We start from the raw sequence: 23,257 nt of genomic DNA, 5'->3' as shown, positions 1-23,257 counted from the left end.
TATTTTCAAATATTGATAAGGGCTCCAAAGGAGGGGGGAAAGTAAGGAAAATGTGATAGCGTACACGGGGGGCAGGGTAGAATGAAGGGCAAAATACATATAAAAGTTTGGGAAGACCTCCGTGAGGAGGCAGTGCTCGTGTTGAGAAATGAATCACCAGAAGGAGCCAGCCACGTGAGGATCTGAGGAACTGGGAATCACAGTGCCAATGGAGCTAGGACACTGTGAGCTTGGGGAATTGAGGTAGACAGATGTCACTGAAACTAGTTAGAACTCTTTCTAATGTGAAGAGAAGCCACTTTATAATGGTTGATTTTATTTCCCCTCATCCCTTGTTTAACTTGAAAATGTACTACATTCAGCTTCTTATTGGAAGCTTTAAGGAGGAATGTCTATTACATTGGTGACATTAAAGCATTATTGTAAATTCTTTATGTTTTGTATGAATTTATATTTTTAGAGACATTCTACCATCTTATTCCTAAATTAAATACCTTTACTATTGTAGTTAAGAAGTTTCTATCATCTTAAAGAGAAATTCATGGATATTCATTATTCCTTTTGAATTACTTAGGAAGTTTATAAACATGGAAAATATACTGTCCCTCTTCTCTTCTTTGAGAGCTTACAGTCTAGTGGAGAAACTGACACACAAACCAGTCATTACATATGTGGAGGATGTCACAATACAAGTATATGTATAATATTTTTTGAATATAGAAAGGATGGTGTGATCCCTGTGGGTGGGAAAGGCCTCATCAAAAATACTCATTCTATAAAAATGCTCATTCTACAAAGATTTTCATCCTGCTTTTTAAAAAAAATAAACAAATAAATAAATAAGTTTGTTTGTTTGTTTATTTTTGGCTGCATTGGGTCTTCATTGCTGCTTGTGGGCTTCTCATTTTGGTGGCCTCTCCTGCTGCGGAGCACAGGCTCCAGGTGCTCGGTCCTCGGTAGCTGTGGCTTGCGGGCTCCAGAGCGCAGGCTCAGCAGCCATTGCACACGGGCCCAGTTGCTCCGAGGCATGTGGGATCCTCCCCGACCAGGGATCAAACCGTGTCCCCTGCATTGGCGGGTGGATTCCCAACCACTGCATCACCAGGGAAGCCCTCATCCTGCTTTTTGAAGCATACTAGGAGCCAGGTATCAGTATTTGAACAGGAATGTTTATGCTGCAAAAAAATCTTTACAAAGAGTTTATGATTTCCAGCTATATAGCAAAATAAATAAATGGTATTTAACTTATACACTAGAAAGTCAAATTTCTCTTCTAAGTGGAGGGTGAAAAATCGTTATGGTGCTCTTTATTACTGCTGCCCTTTTCCCCTTCTGTTTTCTCTCACCCTTTACCTTCCATTTTTGTAAGTGTACCTGCAGTAGGAAGAAGATAAAATGTTAAAAGTTTTGGAGGAAGTCTTCACAGCAAGTTTCGTTTTTTGTTTTTGTTTTGTTTTGTTTGTTTTTTGAAGGGGGTGTGTCATTGTAAAAAGAGAATTGATTTATTTCTGAGCGGTGATAGCATCTTCTGAGGTCCTCAACTGGGAGCTTAGATCTTTCAGTGGTGAAAGCAGGCGTTCTTTTCTTCTTCCTGATCTTAGGAGGAAAGCTTTTGGTCTTTCACCATTTACTATGATGTTAGCTGTGGGTTTTCCAGAATGCCCTTCTTATGTTGAGAATGTTACCCTATATTACTAGTTTTCTGAGTGTTTTTTTAATATGAAAAATTGGTGGATTTTGTCAAACATTTTATCTGTGTTGGTTGAGATACTCGTGTCATTTTTCCCCCCTTCGTTCTGCTGTGGTATGTTACATTGATGGATTTTCTTGTATTGAACTATTTATTCTTAAAACTTATTTGCCTTCTCAATTAAGCCTTTCTTACACTCCCAAATTGAATAAAATATCACTGTGCTCCTCTCTAGGATGGAGAACCATGACTATCTTTTATTATTTCCTTTAGCTGCTGTTTATAATTTATTTGCTTACATCATTTTTAATATTTTTAAGGTCTCTTAAACCTTGTTTATAATAATGTATAGTCTTATGAATCTCTTTAGGAAATATAATCTCTAATCAGTTTTTGTATAACATATAATAAGTTGATTTTCAGTAAAAGTGCTATATGTTTGATCAGTACATCAATAAATATAATATCATTTGAATTTAATCTTGATAATTTTTTAATATATAAAGGCTTTTTTTGTACTTTGCAAGGGTAGAAAATGCACTATTTTATTTTATCAATAAATTTATTTATTTATGGCAGTGTTGGGTCTTCGTTGCTGTGCACGGGCTTTCTCTAGTTGCGACAAGTAGGCGCTACTCTTCCTTGCAGTGCGTGGGCTTCTCATTGCGGTGGCTTCTCTTGTTGCGGAGCACGGGCTCTAAGCGTGCGGGCTTCAGTAGTTGTGACATGTGGGCTCAGTAGTTGTGGCTCATGGGCTCTAGAGCGCAGGCTCAGTAGCTGGGGTGCACGGGCTTAGTTTCTCCGCGGCATGTGGGGTCTTCCGGACCAGTGATCAAACCCTTGCAAGGGACACAATTTTATTTTATTTTTAATTATATAAGACATACCTTATCGACTTTTAAGCCAGGCACCTCTGAATAAGCACCTGAGGGTCTTTTCTTTTTTTCTCTGTGATAAAAATGCATGACATAGAATTTACCACCTTAACCATTTCTGATTGTACAGTTCAATAGTGTTAAGTATATTCACACTGTTTTGCAACCAATCTCAGAACTTTTTCATTTTGCAGAACTCCCTCTAGCCCTTGGCAACCACCATTCTACGTGCTGTTTCTATGAATTTGATTACTCTAAGTACCTCATATTAGTGGGTTTATAAAATATTTTTTGTTTTGTAACTGGCCTATTTCACTTAGTATTTATAATGTCCTTGAGACATTCAACCATACTGTAGCATGTGTCAGAATTTCCTTCCTTTTTAAATATATATATTGCATTTTATATATATATATATATATATATATATATATATATATATATATATACACATACACACCACATTTTCTTTATCCATTCGTCCTCCAGTGGACACAAGTTGCTTCCAACTCTTCACTATGGTGATATCAACATTTTTAGATGACATTTTTATTTCGTTTATTAAGCATAGGTTTAAATGTAACAGTGTTACAACAGTTTAAAAGTTCAAAATTGCTTTCATTTGCTAGTGTTTGAAGTTCTTACAGTATCAACAAATACACTGGTTTAGTTTTTTTTTATTTTTTATTTATTTAGTCTGCACTGGGTCTTAGTTGTGGCTCGTGGGATCTTCCTTGTGGCATGCGGAGTTCTTAGTTGCAGCATGCATGCGAGATCTAGTTCCCCACCAGGGATCAAACCCGGACCCCCTGCACCAGGAGCACAAAGTCTTACCCACTGGACCAACAGGGAAGTCCCACACTGGTTTAGTTTTATAATTTTTGTCCTAATTCAGAAAAAGATAACTGCATCCAGTTAGGCTTTTCATTTTAAAGAGAATTATCATTACAGTTTTTCATCTTTACATTGGTTTTTTGAAATAATAAAGACATTTCGAGGTGCTGTATAAGAATTTTTTTTCAATTTATTTTTTATTTTTATTTTTGTCTGCGTTGGGTCTTTGTTGCTGCGCACGGGCTTTCTTTAGTTGCGGTGAGCAGGGGCTACTCTTTGTTGTGGTCTGCGGGCTTATTATGATGGCTTGTCTTGTTGTGGAGCATGGGCTATAGGAGTGCAGGCTTCAGTAGTTGTGGCACGTGGGCTCAGTAGTTGTGGCTTGCGGGCTTAGTTGCTCCGTGGCATGTGGGATCTTCCCAGAACAGGGCTTGAACCCATCTCCCCTGCATTGGCAGGAGGACTCTTAACCCCTGCGCCACCAGGGAAGCCCTGTATAAGAATTTTGATGAGATGAATGCAGTAGGAATTTGGTGGAGATCTTGGGATGATTTTGCTGAATTGTCATTTTATGTCCTTATTGGCTTTCATTTCTTTGTTAATGCACCTCATGCTTCTATTCTTTAACAAATTAAAAAATGTAAAAAAGCATCAAAACCTTCATGGCAACTATGCCAATGTTCATAGGGATTGAGTATCATGAGCATCCTTAACAGTTGTCCCTCATTACCATACGTGATATACATTTAGGGTTCTCAGACTATTCTTTTCTGCGTATTGAGAAAGTTATATTTTCTTTGTTATTAAAAATAGATGTTTAAGCTATTACCTCATTTAAAAGTATGAACACTGTGAAACTATGCATGAAACTCTTTGAGAAGTTTTTAACTAACAGTATTCAGTTGTAACCTCTTTGTGGACAAAACTATCTTATTCACATATGTCTGTTCACAGTGTTGGAGTTTAAGCCCTCAAACTTGTTTCCAGTAAGTATTTGTTGGATTGAGGTTTCTAAATGTGTGTGTATAGTTATTTACACATGTATTCAGCAAATCTGTATATAATTTTACCCATACTGTGATCCAGTTACCTTCTATTAATTTTTCTTGTCTAAGGCACCATTTTTTTTTAACATCTTTATTGGGGTATAATTGCTTTACAATGGTGTGTTAGTTTCTGCTTTATAACAAACTGAATCAGTTATACATATGTTCCCATATCTCTTCCCTCTTGTGTCTCCCTCCCTCCCACCCTCCCTATCCCACCCCTCCAGGCGGTCACAAAGCACCGAGCCGATATCCCTGTGCCATGCGGCTGCTTCCCACTAGCTATCTACCTTACGTTTGGTAGTGTGTATATGTCCATGCCTCTCTCTCGCCCTTCACAGCTCACCCTTCCCCCTCCCCATATCCTCAAGTCCGTTCTCCAGTAGGTCTGTGTCTTTATTCCTGTCTTACCCCTAGGTTCTTCATGACATTTTTTTTCTTACATTTCATATATGTGTGTTAGCATACGGTATTTGTCTCTCTCTTTCTGACTTACTTCACTCTGTATGACAGACTCTAGGTCTATCCACCTCATTACAAATAGCTCAATTTCGTTTCTTTTTATGGCTGAGTAATATTCCATTGTATATATGTGCCACATCTTCTTTATCCATTCATCCGATGATGGGCACTTAGGTTGTTTCCATCTCCGGGTTATTGTAAATAGAGCTGCAATGAACATTTTGGTACATGACTCTTTTTGAATTTCGGTTTTCTCAGGGTATATGCCCGGTAGTGAGATTGCTGGGTCATATGGTAGTTCTATTTGTAGTTTTTTAAGGAACCTCCATACTGTTCTCCATAGTGGCTGAACCAATTCACATTCCCACCAGCAGTGCAAGAGTGTTCCCTTTTCTCCACACCCTCTCCAGCATTTATTGTTTCTAGATTTTTTGATGATGGCCATTCTGACTGGTGTGAGATGATATCTCATTGTAGTTTTGATTTGCATTTCTCTAATGATTAATGATGTTGAGCTAAGGCACCATTTAAAGAGGGATTAATATATGAGAACTTGGGGACCAAACCAATTATCAAATCACTGTAGTAGCAATAACTCATTTAGACTGTTGTCACACAGATATCCTCAGCATTGTTTAAGGAAGCTACTGGACAACTGCAGTAACTCCAGACCACTTTTTACTGTGGATTTCACTTGGAGAGGTGGGGAGAGAGTTGATTTTATTTTAGTTAAATGTTAATAATGAAAAGAGGATATTCATATCTTTGAAGAGAGCTGAGTTCATTATTATCTGAAGTTGTACTTCTATAAGTAACACTATTTCTAATCTATTTTTTTTGTCTATTTTAAGTATTGTATTGTGATCATTTTTGCATACTGAATATTGGACTTATTAGGAAAACTAGAGAAGGTTTAGTCTTCAAATAAAATAAACATCTATTTTAATAAGAAAGGTGTCACCTTGTAGATCGAAGTTTATGAGTGCATAGAAATATTTTTCCCAAAGAATAAAAATTTACCACACTGTAACATGTGTAGTACCTGCCAATGTAATTATATCTTTGGTTGAGTATAATGTAAATATTAAGTACTGAGAAATTAATAGTAATAAGCTCTGATATGCTGTTTTAATTATTTATTGTAAGCATACTTCATGGAAGAAATAAGGCATTACTAGAAGTTGACTTCCCTCTTTTGTATGTTTGTTAAATTTAAGTAGTTTCCTGAAAAATATTAAAGCTATAACTTAATATAAAAATTATTTTCAGAATACAAATTATTTCAGAATATGATTTAATTGTAATTTAACGTTTAGGAAAAAATTGTTTTATTTTGTTTCACACATACCTCTAGAAGCACACTTTATAAATCCTCCATATATATATATATATATATATATATTTTTTTTTTTTTTTTTTTTTTTTTTGTGGTACGCGGACCTCTCACTGTTGTGGCCTCTCACTGTTGTGGCCTCTCCCGTTGCGGAGCACAGGCTCCGGACGCTAAGGCTCAGCGGCCATGGCTCACGGGCGCAGCCACTCCGCGGCATGTGGGATCTTCCCGGACCGGGGCACGAACCTGTGTCCCCTGCATCGGCAGGCGGACTCTCAACCACTGTGCCACCAGGGAAGCCCCTCTATATATTTTTAATCATGACATTGGAATAAATATGAGGTCCTTTTCTTGAAATTATGAGTAATCATTGTATAAAAATAAGTATGAAATATGAATAAAATTTTGATTTGATTGTGGCCTCTCTTTTTAAGAAACTTTCTAAGAATATTTTCTCCTTTAACCAAAGTTTATATCCATTATGTTTTTTAGATTGCACTTTGGGGTTCATTTCCCCTTTGAAATATTGTTAAGCTATGATTTTCTTTGTATGTGGGTTAGTCTATATCAAAAGGCAACTTTTTATTAGTTTACATACATTCATTTTACCTCACCAATAAAGTTATGATAAGCTTAAACATGGAAACTATTCTGTTTTGGTTTTCCCTTAGTTCCTAGTAAAAGGTGTTTAATGAGTTAGCTAATGAGTAATGTAGGATCAAAAATGCAGGGTTAGTCCTGAAATTGCTGCTTTTGCCTTTAGTTTTGTGGCACTTGTGTTTTGGTTGTACCTGTAGGTGAAAATAAACATTTAAATAATTTTTTGGTTGAATTACTTTGTATTTCTCAACTTTTCATATGTACGCAAAATGTTAAATCTTCAATCAGTCAGGATTAAGACTATTTCAAAAGATTGCCTCTACAATTTCAAGTTTATTCAGAAATTAATATGATGTGTTATTATAAAACTGAAAAGAATCTTAAAATCATATTATGTTCAGTACTCTCCGTTTAGAAAACCAAACCTTAGAGTGATTGGCTGGATGTTACACAGTTTATGGCAGAGACTCCAGCATCAGTAGCTACTTCCTAATCCAATTCTTTTTCTGAAAATTAGATGATTTTATTTCTTTTTAATGTATTATATATTTCTTTCATATTATTTTAGAAAGATGATCACATTTCAGGTCTATTTCTGTTAATAGTATCACTATTTCCCACATCAATATATGAATGCTGTTATCATTTTGCATTACTCTCCTTCCTCTGGCTCTAGATAATCCAAACTTAAAAGTGGCTGTGTTCTAGCTTCAGTATTTTTTGCATTCTTTGTCTTCCTGTCATTCCTACCACCACCCTCTTTAGGTCATGTTTAGATTGCTCTATTGGTTTACTTACTAGCTTCTCTGTCTCCAGGATCATGTCTCCTCTTCTTACTGCTTATGGTTAACATTGCCATATTAACATATCTGAAATCATGATTTCTTTTTCCGTGTCTTTGTTTATAATATTCCCTTTTTTTGTGAAGATTCTTTTTCTGCCTCTGCATATATATTCAAATGCTGTACATCCTTCAAGACCCAATTCAAATCTCATTTCCTTTTCAGGACTAGCCATATCTACCCAAAGGGAGTACCCTTTGAAAATTTAGGGTCAGTTAGTATCTGTAATCATCTGACGTCTAGACTCATGGTATCCTATTATCATAGCGTGCTAGAGCAGGAAGAGACTTTAGATATCACTTATTCTAGTCACCTCACTTTACAGGTGAGTAAGTGGTTTTTCTAGATTAATGACTAAGTACTTGGAGGGTTCAGAGCAAAGATGTATTTAGACTTGTCTCCTAACGTGTAATCTATAATTTCTTCTCGTGTAACACACTTCCGCTCACTGTAAAATACCTTGTCTTTTTATATAGTTTTTCATGAGTACATTTATTATTTCCTCTACTTGAGGCCGAGAATCTTGTTGTAAACTTTTTACACTCCCCTTAATGTTTTGCACAGAGTAGGTCTTAATTCATTATTTACTTTGTAGAGAAGCAATATTTTAAGTAAGGTTATTTCCATTTTTATAAATATTGATGATTAAGTATTATACTGCTTTTTGTTTTTTGGCTGCACCGTGTGGCATGCGGGATCTTAGTTACCCGACCAGGGATGGAACCCATGCCCCCTGCAGTGGAAGCACGGAGTCTTAACTGCTAGACCGCCAGGGAAGTCCCTATACTGCTTTTGTTTAAAAGGAATGGAAGAAGAATTTTTAATAGTTTTTGGCAGTTTGCATCTATTTCCACTAAAAAATAGTAGGAAACAACAAAATATAATTGAAAAATTTTCTCTTTCATTGCTAAGTAAATGGGTTTCACTTGTTTACAATGTAAAGAACACAGATTCGAGTGCAAAACTAAATTTTATCAACATTTCTTCATTGCTTTAATGTTCTCAGTTTTTAAGGAAATAAAATGTTTTATATGAAATAATTTTAGAGTAGATTATATTAAATGGAAACATGATATAGTTCTGTTGTCTTAGTTGAAAACTACCTAGTACAGTCTTTTCAGGTTTTAAAGTTTTATGAATATATCTGATTGAAAGCAAGTAAGTAAAGCAACAAGAATTATAGCAAATATATGCACTTTAAAATTCCTTTACAATTCAGCATGAATAAAAATGGTACATTAGAGGGTAGTTTAAATACCTATCAGATGAATAAAGCATGGGCTTCATGCTTATAGTTGGGGATATATGTATCTTCGGCATTAGATGTATTACAGAGGTGATGTCAAGGTGAAAGCAAGCTTGCAGAATGGTTGAAAATCATTGATATTCTGACTTGGAGGCTGTAAATGGCTCAGTGGCAGATGGAGTCTTTGTCAAGGAAGAAAAATGGCAGCTTTGGAGCATCATAGATGTTTTGCTAGCAGCTCAGCACACAGTCTGTGACCTTCTAGACTCCTTCTAGGAGTCTTTCTTATGCTCTAATAAATTGTCCTCAGCTTTTATTCACCTAACATAGTTAACCAGTACTTATCATATTTCAGTACAAATTGAGGTGTTTTCGTTACAGAGAAATAGAAATATGTTTTATTATCTAGTTCTTAAAGAAGTAAGCTTTTAAGGGAACAGGAATTTCTTGGAATCAGAAATATTTCTCAGTTAGTTTGCAAGGGTAAAAACAATAGAGTTTAATTGAAAAAGTATATTTTTAGAATTACAGAATATTAAAGCTAGAAAATATGTTAAAAATCCTAGACAAACTTTCTCATTTTACAGATGAAGGAACTGAGTCTCATAGACTGTGATTCAACCAAGGTCATTAAACTAGTTCATGAAAAACGTTAGATGACTCTTAGATTATGACTTGTTATACATATAAAATAGCTTTAGTTATGAAGGTAAAAGACACTAGTCTCTTTGAATAAAACTTAGAATACTACAGAGTATACCTACTTATTCATGACCACTGCATAATGAGCATACATAATTTTGGAGACTTTTATTTACTATTTAATTGCACATATTTTTATTGGAAAGACTTCAAGTTTATCATTTTAATCATTGCTAGATTGCTGTATAGAAGAATTTTTGTTGAATGCAGAGTTTATACCTGGGTCAAATATGTATCTTGTGTTGATTTATTTGTGTATTTTTAAAGGTTCTTTCTTTTAGAGATAGCATTTCATATTAAAATATTTGAGGGTTTTGTAGATTTTGTACTGAAATGTTTTGAATGAAATATTGTTGCATGTATCAGTGAGAAATCCAGTTTTTAGAGGAATCCAGCTTTTAGAGGTCTCCATGAGAGTGTACTACCATGTGGAGTATATTCAATTGGACAGCTGACTTATACTGAAGAGTAGTAAGTCATGGCCAAAATTAAAAGTGGAAGCATTACACACGTAAAACCTACTAAAGTATTTGACAGTTGCTAAAGTTATAGAAAGGAATCTCTGTACACCATGGAAGAAAACTACCCTTTGTTCTAGAAGGTCAAGGTTGCTGTACAAATTGCTTCAATTTGTAGTCTTTCTTAAGCCAGTGTCTAAAGAAGTAAACTTAAAGAGAAATTTAACAACAATTATTCAAAATAATGTCCATGCATTTTCTAAAGATAAAATTATACAATTAGGGCTTCCCTCGTGGCGCAGTGGTTGAGAGTCCGCCTGCCGATGCAGGGGACACGGGTTCGTGCCCCGGTCCCAGAAGATCCCACATGCTGCGGAGTGGCTGGGCCCGTGAGCCATGGCCGCTGAGCCTGTGCTCCGCAAGGGAGAGGCCACAGCAGTGAGAGGCCTGCGTACCGCACAAAAAAAAAAAAAAAAGAAAATTATACAATTAATTGTTTTTGATTAGGAGAAAAATTTGAAAGGTCCCCAAATCTTGAAGTAAGTTTTTTTTCTTTTGGGTTTTTGTTTTTAAGGATAAAACTGGTTAGACCTTTTAGATAGAAAGTGGGCATAAAAAATATTAACCATAACATCATAAAGAATACTATTCCTATCAATGGATATGTTGATATGTAGCTATTCACCTATAATCTACTTTGATGTGAAGTAAATACACTCAGATAGAGGTTAAATGATGGTTACTAAATTATTCAATAACTAATTATTGGGTGCCTAGTACATGCAAATGCTGAGGATAAGGCAGTAAACAAAACAGACTGTGCACACGTGGGGCTAACAGTCAATGAGCGAAAGAGATAACAGTTAATAAACTAATATTTACTATATTAGATGGCAATCAACACTATGAAAAAAGATAAAGCAAATTAAGAGTCATGAGTGTCAGGGTTGTGAAGTTAGTATTTGTTATAGGGTGGTTGGTGAAGCCCCTCCTAAGAAGATGACAGTTTAACAGAGATCTTAGGAAAGTGAAGGAGCAAGTCATGCATATATCTGGGTGATGACTCTTCCAAAGAAAATAGCCGGTGCCAAGACACTGAGGAAGATTGTACTTGGCATATTCCGGTAACAATAAGGAAACCAGTGTGTCTGGAGTGCTGTGAGTAATGAAAGGGAGTAATAAATGAAGCTAGAGAGATTTCACATAGACCTACATTTAAGAATTAAGTTTTTTTAAAAAAAGAGAATATTGAAAAAAATTATGCTGTAAGCTTAACTAAAGCTCATATTGTTGCTAAACCAGTGATCCCCAAAATAGTTTTGCTAGAGCCTTAGTTGTGTAGAGTGAGTATTGCTTGATAAAAAGATTCCATGGTCAAGTAAGTTTGGAAAACCTAGGGTTAATGTTAAACAAAGGTAAACAGGTTTTGTTTTGTTTAACAACTGTTTAGGCACATCTTTTAATGTGCTAACATGTTTTGTGAATCTCTAATCTTTGACCCTTCCTTCAAAGAACCTCTTAAGAGGGGCTAGTGTTTTTCAATGCTTTGGTAAATGCTGTATTATATAATCCTACAGATTAACTATTGGTTACTAAAAGGATTTTCCACAATTGCTGTTTCATAACCTCTATGCTCCTTAAGCCAACATTTCTCTCTGCCTCCTTTTTCAGTAAAGACAACATTTCTTTATTGTTTTCCTAAGTAATTCTCAAATCCATCCTTTTTCTCTATTCGTGATGCCTAAATCTTTATGTAGGTTTGCATCATGCCTCACCTGGGCTATCACAGTAGCCTCCTAACTGGTGGCTCTGCCTCTAGTCTTGCTGTGTCCAGATTCAGCGTCCTCTTCAGTGACCATTTAAATGGCATCACAAATCTAACTTGATTATTCACCTACTTAAAATCCTTTACTAGCTTCCCATCACTACAGAATAAAATTTAATCTCATTTACAGGGCACATGATATCTTCTACAATCTGTCTCCTGTCTACATCTAAAATTTTGCCTAAATTTCCCATACTTAGTATTCCCCAACTTTGAAACCATTTATACTTCCTTAAAGCAGGCAGTGGGTATATAGTCTTTTTGCCTTTCTTCAGTGCTATTATTTCTTCCTGACATAGCTTTCCCTCTGTGAGTAGCCTAATTTCTCCATTCTTAAAGACTTAGAGCAGACATACTCTTCTTGAAGAATACTCTCAAGTTCTTCCTGTCTAAGTCAGGTACACTGATGTACAATTCTGCCAAAGCACTTAAAACAATGAAGTAAAACTATGTGTTTTCTCCATTCTCTGTATCCTGTACCTTGTATCTGTATCTTAAGTGTTTCATACTTTAAGTAGATACCCAATAAATGTGGCAAATAACTCTACCAAGTAGTTGAAGACTTTCTTATAAACAGATCTATCAGTTCTCCTTTTTTCCAGTTCAAGATCTGTTTGGATTATAGACATAAATGTAAAACATAAAACTGTAAAACTTTTAGAAGAAAACGTAAGGGAAAATCTGTAAGTCCTAACTTTGTGAAGCGTTCTTATATTGACACCTGACACAAAAAACCACAACCCTTGAAAGAAAAAAAATCAGTAAATTGGACTTTACAAAAATTAAAACTGTTTGCTTTGTAAAATACCCTGTTATGATGGTGAAGAAACAAGCTATATACTAGGAGAAAATATGGAAAACCACGTATCTGACAAAGGACTCATATCTAGGATATATAAAAACTCTCAAAACTCAACAGTAAAAATGCCAACAGTCTAATTAGAAAACTCGGTAACATTTCACTGAAGTAGCATTTCACTGAAGAGGATATCCAGATATCAAACGAGCACATGAAAAGATGTTCAAAATCATTAGCCATCAGAAAAATACAAAAATGAACTATCACTAGTCACCTATCAGAACAGCTAAAACAAAAATTAGTGACAATATCTACCACTGGCAAGAATGTGGAGAAATTGAGCTCTTATACATTGCCATTGGGAATGTAAAATGGTACAACCACTCTGGAAAAGAGTTTGGTAGTTTCTTAAAAAAACAAGAAAACAACTAAACATATGTGAAATACATGACCCAGCAAATGCACTCCTGGGCATTTATCTCAGCAAAATGACTGTACATGGTTGTTTATAGCAGCTTTATTTGTAATAGCCAAAACTGGAAACTATCAAAATGTCTTACAATAAGTGAATGGCTAAACACGGTATGGTGTGTCCATATCATGCAATACTACTCAGCAATACAAAGGTATCAACTATTGATACACAGATCTCAAGGACATCAGGCTCAGTGAGAAAAGTCAATCTCAAAACGTCACTCAATAATTCCATTTATGTAAAGACAAAATTATAGAGACTGAGAGCAAATTTGTGGTACCAGGGGTTAGGGATGGTAGAGGAGAGCGGGGTTTGGGTGTGACTGTAAAGGAGTAGCATGAGAAAGATCCTTGTGGTGATGGAATAGATCTGTATCTTGTCTGCAGTGCTGTTTACATGAATCTAGATCTGTGGTAAGATGACATAGAACTATATGTATACATTGTAGTTAGTTTCCTGGTTTTGATATTGCACTATAGTTATATAAGGTGTAACCATTAGTGGGACCTGAGTGATGAGTACATGCAATCTCACTATACTATTTTTGCAACTTTCTGTAAATATATAGTTATTTCAAATTAAAAAGTTACAAAATTGTCTTTTTTTCTTCTACCTTCCCACCCATCTCTGAGAAAAAAAAAATTGTTTTACCTTGCACCTCCATGTTTATTGCAGCATTACTTAACAATAGCTAAGACGTAGAAAAAACCTGAGTCCACAGGTGGATAAGTGGATAAAGAAAATGTGTTATATATTTATACAATGGAATATTACTCAGCCATAAAAAGAAGGAAATTCTGCCATTTGTAGCAACGTGGATGGACCTTGAGGGCATTTTGCTACATGAAGTAAGACAGAGAAAGACAAATACTGTATGATCTCATTTATATGTGGAATCTAAAAACAAAAACAAAAAAAATTACCCAAACTCATAGTTAATAGAGAACAGATTGGTGGTTGCCAGAGGTGGGGGGGTGGGTGAAATCGGTGAGGGTTTTCAAAAAGTACAAACTTCCAGTTATAAAATAAATCAGTCCTGGTAAAAACAAACAAAAAATGTTTTGCCTCCTTACCAAACCTAAGAGTTTATTCATGCTTTTTGATTTTTATCCTTTTCTGTGTCCTCCAGAGACTTGTTTCATTGATTATTCATAAGACATATCCAGCTTCTCCTTACTTGACTGATTTATTTCAGATTGTCGTATCTTAAATAAAATGATAAATAGAAGTAAACAAACCAACAAAACCTTTACTTCCCATAAGTGGTTGTATTTGTATATTAAAGATATATATATCCATGTTAACATGTGTAGCTCTAGTTCATTTATTTTAATTGCTATATATTTCATTATAAAAACACACCACAATCTTTTATTTATTTTCTAGTATTTCACTATACAAATAATGCTGTAGTTTACATTTTTGTATACGACTTTATGCATATGTATGAGAGTTTTTCTGGGTTACATACCCAGAAGTAGAATTTCTGTGATATTGACTACATACAGCTTTGATTTTACTAAGTATTGCTTAATTTCTTTCTGCAGTGGTTATATGAGTTTACACCATAAGTGCATAAGAGATTTCCTGGTCTACATTTTTCCCAACTTTTGGATTTTCCTTAATTTTTGCCTTCCTACCCCGTCTATGTAGAATCTGCTATGAAGTTCAATAGATTTTACATCTATAATTTAATTTTTTGTTTCTTGCTCTACTTTGACCAGTCAACAAGTAAAAAAAGAATTGATTCATCTTATCTTTCATATTCATATTTATCTCCGTATTTCTGACTCAACTGCCACAATCTTAGTTCAGACCCTTTCCTCTTGCCTAATCTTTTGCAACAGGCTGAATATTGTAATATCCCTCTTGGAAATCGCTTTCTGCTCCAATTCATCCTACTTAAAACGGCTAGATCAATATTTCTAATGCAAGTAGTTTACCACTGTTTGCAGTGTTGAATAAATTTAACACTTAAAGTGATGTTCAAGGTTGTCTCTAATAAGGTTCTAAACTAGCTTTTCAGCCACATCTCCCACTATTTTCTATATATGCCTTATATACTAGCTAGACTAGATTACATTCACTTATTGATTGATTAGTTCATTCAAACAGTAGATACTGAAAGCTTTTATTAGGCTATACAAGTGTATTAACACTTGAGTTTTGTAAGTGCTACTACTATAAAAATTAATAACTCATGCTTCTTGTTATTGGGGGACTTGCAAGCTACCTCAAGCTATTCTTTGAGCATGCCCAATACTTTTCAGCCTCTACCTTCAGCATATTGTTTTCCCTCCATTTAGTATACCGTTTTCCCAGTTCCTCTGCCTAGCCATCTTTGCCTTTCAAAAAAATCCTATATACTTTTCAAGGCCTACTTAAGATGTTAGCTTTGCATGAAGTCTTTTCTGATATCCACAGTTAACTCTGCTCCTATAGTACTATATTTCTGTTGCTTTCATTGGCACATACTGTATTTCATGTATTTGTCTTAGCCTTCCACGGTGATAAGTACTTTGTCTATTCATCTGTATTGCCCATATAGCATATAACATAATGTCTTATATAAGGTAGGCAAACTGTTAACTAAAATAATTTAATTGAAGATAACATATTAGTTAAATCCAAGTTCACCAATTAGACCTATTTGGGGAAAGATCAATTTGAATTAGAAAAAAAATGCTTAATTATGTAATTTTATCTAGTGTTCTTACTTTAAAACAGTATAGAGAAACTAAATTATGGGTGGGTTTCTATTTAGTGATCTTTACAACTTGCTTTGATGAATAGTAAACTTTATCTGTGATCAGTATAACAGTTGTTCAGTTCACTTTTAGACTCTTAAGTTCAAATTCCCTTAAATCAGGTTTTCAAACTGTACTCTGAGGAATCGTATGAGTTGGTTCTGTTGAGATGTGTTGGCTACTGCTGGGTGCTTCCTCTGCCCCAATGAGCAGCCCTTTATTTCTTTTTTACTATACAGGGCTTCTTCACAGGATTTTATTTAAGAAAGGATTCTTTTGTTGAAGTAGTTTAAAATAATTGCTAAGACTGTGTAATACTTCAATTTTATCCATTTATTTAATATTTTCTAAGATCTTACAAAAAATACATTATTCCCACCTTATTTTTTTGTATTACTACAAATTTAAAATCTGTAGTCCATGTGAATACGAAACTTCAGATAATTAAGCAAATAGTAGGTAATGGGCTTTGAACGTGACAAATAGTTTATTCTCTGAGTATTCTACATTTTAATATGGATTTTTGAGGAGTTATTAGAATATCAGGAGTTACTGGAATTGATATACAAATTGTTAGGTAGGCTAAGGAATTCTCTAGATCATGGCTTCTTAAAATTTAATGTGCATAAGATTCTGATTCATTTGGTCTGGGCTAGTGCTTGAGATTCTTTATTTCTAACAAGTAGTTTCAGCGTTGCTGGTCTGTGGACTACAGTTTGAGTAGCAAGGAGCTTGATAACCTTCCAAAGCCTATCACCACATTTTATTAGGATTTCATCCTTTGCCTTAGTGAAAGTAGGTTTTCAGTATTGCCATAGACATTTTTTTAGCTGTCTGTTTCTCTACAGTCGGATTTATAATTTGCCATTTTAACAGAAATTTCTGGGGTTTTAGGGAAATACTTTGTGTGTGGATTAATGATTGCCCTGTGATTATGTAGTTCGTTTAAAATTATCCTTCACTATTTTTAAAATAGTTAGCCTTGAGAACTATTAGACTGTCAGTGCCAACTTTCAGAGAATTTAAGTTTGATAAGGAATGTCTTGTTTGGTTTACTTTTCCAATAAAACTGTAATATTTATTGACTTGTTATTTTTCAGGATATTGTTTGAGGTTAGATATTAAGTTGTTATGAAAATAAAAATAGGAAACAGTTTTGTTTGGCTGAAGTTGTTTTAGCTGGTATAAGTACTTCTTTTAAAAGAAACTATTATATAAAGATGTTAAAAAAAAAGTTAAAAAAAATAAAATAAAATAAAAAAGCTTCCAATGAAAAAAAAAAAAAAAGAAACTATTATAATCATGAATTAGTAGCAGTTGTATACCACAGCAGGCTAGGCTGTTAATTTTATCTGTAGTATACGTGAACTGAAAACTTAATTTGTGTAAATGGACAACCAATAGGACAGATAGTCATTTAGTTAAATAGCTTATACTCAAAAAGATATAAATCAATTCTGAGGGACATTAATGCTTTTCTTTAAGACATATATATCAAATATTTTCATAGCCTTTTGGGCTTTTATAGAAAATTATAATAACTAAATCGTAAATTTAAGTCATAAATCTTTAAGAAAATTCTCAAAATTGCTTATTTTTGATAAATGGAAATTAGTGATTAACTTTGTAGACCAGAACAGCAGAGCATTTTGGGGGGAAAAGTTATGATTTTTATCTAAAAACATGATTATTATATCAGCCTTACATTATTTCACTTACTAATTGTCAGTAGTGAGAACTGCTGGAAGAATTACATTATTACAAAAGTGACTTTAAAATATATTATTATTTTCTTATTTCTTTAGTAAGAACTAATATTGCTATAAAAGTTTTTATATGGAATTTATGTCAAATGTTGATAAAAGTTTTCTTCAAACCTGATTCAACAATTTTGTATAGAAATAAACCTCCTTTGTTTCTTCTGGTAGCATCTATTGATTTTTTTTTTTTCCCAAAGATACATTAATAGTGCTGATAGAAGCAGAACAATTGGAATTTACATTAAAAATAAATGTGATGAATAAAAAGCAGTACTCTATATAATAATGTTATAGTCTTGATTTTTCTTTACCAAAGTTCCAAAATCTAAAGGACAAAAATACTGACAAGGTCAAGAAAAAATGAAAGAAAGAACAAACGGTGCAAAAAGAAAATGACACTGGGGTCTTGGTTTAATACATATGTATTCCAGGTTGATGGTTGATTTCATTAGCAAATCTCATTGTTATGCAATGTCTGTTCTTCTGCAGCAAAATGAATATTGTATTTTTACAGGCTCTGTGTGTATCTATTATGTTACAATAAATGAAAAAATATATATGTGTAGCTTTCTTTGGTTTACTCTTTTCAGTTTGTCTTTTAGGAAAAGAAAGAAAATTGAATTATATTCTTTCTTTTGTTATTAAATTTATTCAAAGCTTTCCAATTTATATTATAGATATATTTCCTACTTTTGTTCCCTGAAATAAACAATTGTAAGGTGGTTAATAATGTAACCATTTAAATTATCCTATAACTTTTTACATGAATAGACTATAATCTTGATTGATTTAAGCTGATAATTAATATGAGGTTAACCATAGCTTTCTAACATATTTTTAAATGTTAGGATGGGTTTTCTTATCGCAAGAAGAATGTTAAGCAAGTGTACATATTATGCCAAATGTAAATACTACTACCTTTTGCAATAGCAAAAATTGTATGTTGAGATTACTATAGTTAGATTTCAATTTTCATAAAATAGGAAATTCAGAAATAACAAATTTCAGTGGCTCCACATTGGAAGAGTTCATTTAATCAGGTAAAAGACTGCATGACTCTTAGGGTTATGTATATGAATTCAAATGTGGATCAAACTGTACTGGACACAATTGTCATTTAATTTTAGTTATTTTGAGGTCTGACAATAATTTACAAAATCTAGTTGGCTTTTGGTAGTGTTATCAAAAGTTGTCACAACTAAAATTCTTTTGACAAGCTCGAAAATAGAAAAGCCCAAGATTTGATTTAATATAGGTTGATTGTATATCATTTAGAAATTATCTATATAATAAAAATTGGGGACTTCCCTGGTGGCACAGTGGTTAAGAATCCGCCTGCCAATGCAGGGGACATGGATTCGAACCCTGGTCCAGAAAGATTCCACTTGCCGTGGAGCAACTAAGCCTGTGCGCCACAACTACTGAGCCTGCGCTCTAGAGCCCACGAGCCACAACTATTGAGCCCACATGCTGAAACCACTGAAGCCCGCACCTAGAGCCCATACTCTGCAACAAGAGAAGCCACCACAATGAGAAGCCCGCGCACTGCAACGAAGAGTAGCACCCACTTGCTGCAACTAGAGAAAGCCGGCGCGCAGCAACGAAGACCCAACACAGCCAAAAATAAAGAAATTAAAATAAAAATTGGCCTTCTGGTTCACTTGATGCAATCATAATAAGTAACTTGTTTATGTTGGACAAACATGAGCTGTTATAAATATGTACAGCAGTTTATTAATGCACCATCTTAAGTTAATTTGTACTTATAATGTTTACATTTTATTGTTCACAATGGGTAATACAAAATACGAAATTTCAAAATCTAGTAAGGGAGATCCCTAAAATAATTAGAGAGTAATATAGAGCTAAATCATGTGGAGAAAGAAGGTTTTCTGGGCTCAAATAGTTAGGCTCTGAGTGAGGAGCCTCCTGAAGGTGATGAGATCTAAGCTGATAGTGTGGTAAGGAAGAAATGGGAAACAATATAAACAAACTGGTAGGTAAGAGAACATAACCTTGGCATCTTTGGGAGACAGCGAAGAGACCAACACAACTGTAATGGAATATATTTGCTACTACTTATTTATTTTACCCCACATAAAAATTAGATTGTAGCATTGTTAAATTTTAGTATTATTCAGTCCAGATGTATGGTGTGTTGAGGTGCTACTATTGTGGACCTTGTTTTATCTTGTATAATGAAATGGGAAATAGGAAATTGCTTTTATATTAATTTTACTGTCTTTCTCCCCCACCAATAATATGAAAAGTAAATGCTGCAAAAATATGCCAAGATTCATGCTCTAAAATAAATTGAAATTGGTGCAGACTGTCTGAGAAGGTAGGAATCTAGAAACTCTAATAAATCAGATTTCTCTACCGTAGTTACAAATACCAAACTGAGGAGGAATGTAAATCATCAGAGATTGGGCTCCCAGGCTGTTCAACTGAGCAGGATCATGGAGGGTCAACAAAGAGGGAGAGAGGAACTGTTTTAAGTTAAAAAGAGAGATCCCTCTTAAGTGTCTGGACCTATCCTACCAATGTCTTCTCCTTGATCTGGAACCACAGTTATCACTTGCATGTCCATTTTATTTACTCATCCAGCAGAAGAATCTGCATTTAGAAAATGAAATATTAACTTGGAATATGAAAATGGACTGTGAATTTAACAAAAGATGCTGGGGATTGTTAGTGTTTGTTTAAAGATCCCAGTTAGATACATAGCTTCCTAGCAAGTTGGCTCATTTTCTGGGTAACCTTTCATCATGTTATGATACCAACTTGCCCCGAAGAAAGGTTGAAAGGAATTCCATATGAAATTTGTTATTTAATCTCTGTAAAGATGCTGTTGAGAAAATTATTTTTTTGTCCAGGGTTGCATTATTGAAAAGTATGAAGATATTTCTCTCAGTTCTAAGTACTAGGGAAAGCTTTGGTGCTTATTTGTAAAATGCAGCTTATACAAAATGAGAATTTTATAATTTGATCTTGTTTCCCACTTTACTTTGATTGCTAGGAAGCTCAGAGCTGAACCACTCACGTCTTAGAGTTGTGCAAGGCCTTATGACAGGCGTTTCTATGTTCCAGCTTTACTTTGTGTTTCATCTTCTTGCTTCCCTTTATTCATATTAATTTACATTTTGAAAGCATTCTGTTTTACTAATCATATGTCCATAAGTCACCTTAAGTTATTTTGAAATAAGATGGGATATAAATAACTATGGAAAGCTTCTTTATTGTCAGCAGAATGTAAGCAAATAAATATAGGAGCCTCTCTTCCTTCTCCTGTCCCCTTTCCTGTCTTTCATTTTCATTTTGCATGAATTCTTTAAGTCATGGAGGACTAATCTCCTCTGTGGTTCTTAGACCTGCCAGGGGCAAGGGAATCATTTCTGGAGGTTTTTCCCTGTACAGAACTGCCAGGTATAGTTCGTTGTGCTAAGTGTGCTTTACGCAAGAGTGCCTGACTGCGAGAACAAGTTAGAGCTGAAATATATCTAGAGGAGGAAAAGTTTTCCTTTTCTCACATGTTAGCTCAGAGGGGGTCTTTTTCTAACTCAGAGGGTATCATATTTACCCTGGTTTTCACCCTTGCCCTTTCAACCGAATTGTAAACTCTTACCCTGAAATTTGCTGACATTTGATAAAAACTACCTTGAATGAAACAAAATTTCAAATTTATTTTCTTTACTTCTCTATTTTAATTTCATTATCCTTTAAATTTGATCCATATGGGAAACTAAGATACTCATGGCTCTTTGAAATAATTGAAATAATAGTTTTCTAATTTAAAATTTTGTTTTGTTTCCATATATGAATTACATAGTCAAAGCTACCTATTTGGTAGGAATTATATCTTAAATTATCTATAAGGGAAATAAGGGCTGTGTCTTGCATTCCAAGTAACTATAGGATATTTGAATTATTTAATTGGACCAAGAAATTCAGCTGAAACTTTTAGTAATAGTTTTCTGAAAATTTGCTATTTCATGCGTCATCATAGTAAAGATGGTGGTTAGCAACTTGCATTAATGTTGTTCAGTATTAAATATGTACTCCTTTCAAATGATACATATTAAATGTTTGTAACATAATCTGTTCTGATATTTTGTATTCTTGGCACAGTCTTGTCTACTTAGGTGTTCTTTTTGTTGTCAGTGATTTTATTGTCACTTTGTTTTGTTTTCTGTTGCAATACATTAGAGTTTTATTTTGCAGAGTAAATATACACCTGATTTAAGTTATATAATTTAATGCCTTGATTATATTGCTGTAAAAGGGTCGTTAAGAGCTCTTTGCATTAAAATTAAAGCATGCTGTGTTCATAATAGTTAGGACAGATGCTGGGCCTTAGAATATATAGAATTTTAAAGATAAATGAAATTTTGTAGATTAAAAAAGTCTCCTAAATATTTTTAAATTAGTGAATTTATCATTTTGACAGAGTGTGTGTTTGTTTTATACCCTTAGTTAGTTTAAATCAATCTTCATTCAACTATACTAGAAATTTCAGAGTGAAAAACAGCAATTTGGAGGAAAAACTAAGGACAGAGAAATTTAATTTTCAAGCTAACAATATGTATTTTTAAATGCTCAAGTTAAATATTTTAGGTTTTGTTTTCTTTTTGAAATATGAATTTTAAATGATGCAGGGAGTAGCTTCAAGTTATGTAAACTTTTTGATTCATATAATTGAGATTTTTTCCCAAAGACTGCCACATGAATTATAGTTTTATTTTGCAAGAGCTTGTCTTTATTTATAACTCAGAAACTTCTTTTATCTATTTTCTTGAAGGAATTGAAATTCAAAGACATTTCCCTACAGTTAGCAGGTTTTTGAACAGTTAATCTTAGTTTCTTTTCAAACCTTGTTAGCTAGTGTTGCCTTGTTTTTAAATTTACCTGCCGAGAAGTAATTTTTAAAACCTACTTAAACAGATTCGCTTCTCAAGCATTCCTTATTATAAACTGTGTGCCTTCACATGTCAGGAATAAACCCTCCTTAAAAAAGGAAGAAAGAACTCTTTATTGTCTGTTTTGACGTTAATAAAATTAAGAAAAGAAAGATTGAGACATCAACCTCACCTGGCTTAGTTTTGTCACGTGAGCATTCACGGTTACTGGTGATCTAAGTGCTCCACCTGCCTTTCAGTTTGTTTACCAGGAAATCAAGATGTGTAAACTGCAGGAAGTACTATTTGACCCTCTCCGACAGTATCTCATTACAATAATTGCTAATCTCTGAATAAGACAGCCATGTTTTGTGAGTAACTGAGAGAGGGAGGTTGTGTTAGGTAGATTTTAGGTGTTTCAACAAATAAAGCATTGTAAATGCTTACTTGGATTATGTTTTCATGATAGCTTCTGATAAAAGACATATGGTGACCTTTGGGGTCAGCAAAGCTAGGACACAATAGTAGGTATTCTTTCATGCCTTTTAACTGAAAAATATCACGGCTTGTTGTTTTGGAGTGCTGTCACTGCTCTGAATCGAAAGGATAATGGCTACTTCCTGATTAAACCCACTCTCCACAGTAAGCTGTTAATATTATACTGTATG

The 23,257-nt window shown here is 34.1% G+C and overlaps 1 protein-coding gene across 19 annotated transcripts in view; it reads left to right on the top strand.

The window, feature by feature from the left end:
- BAZ2B (bromodomain adjacent to zinc finger domain 2B) overlaps positions 1-23,257 on the top strand; it is a 384,859-nt gene that overhangs the window by 187,306 nt on the left and 174,296 nt on the right. Inside the window, exon 1 of one of the 19 annotated variants that reach the window (XM_079923524.1) lies at positions 22,608-23,231. The exons of the other annotated variants lie outside the window; for them this stretch is intronic. The gene's annotated coding sequence lies outside the window, so the exon portion shown is untranslated. Of the gene's footprint in view, positions 1-22,607; positions 23,232-23,257 lie in introns of those variants that run through there. 19 annotated transcript variants of the gene reach the window in all.

This window comes from Stenella coeruleoalba (genome assembly GCF_951394435.1).
Source record: "Stenella coeruleoalba genome assembly, chromosome: 6".
Classification (NCBI taxonomy): Eukaryota; Metazoa; Chordata; class Mammalia; order Artiodactyla; family Delphinidae; genus Stenella; species Stenella coeruleoalba.
Note: the sequence above shows the minus strand (reverse complement) of the source record. Positions and strands in the feature narration are given on the sequence as shown.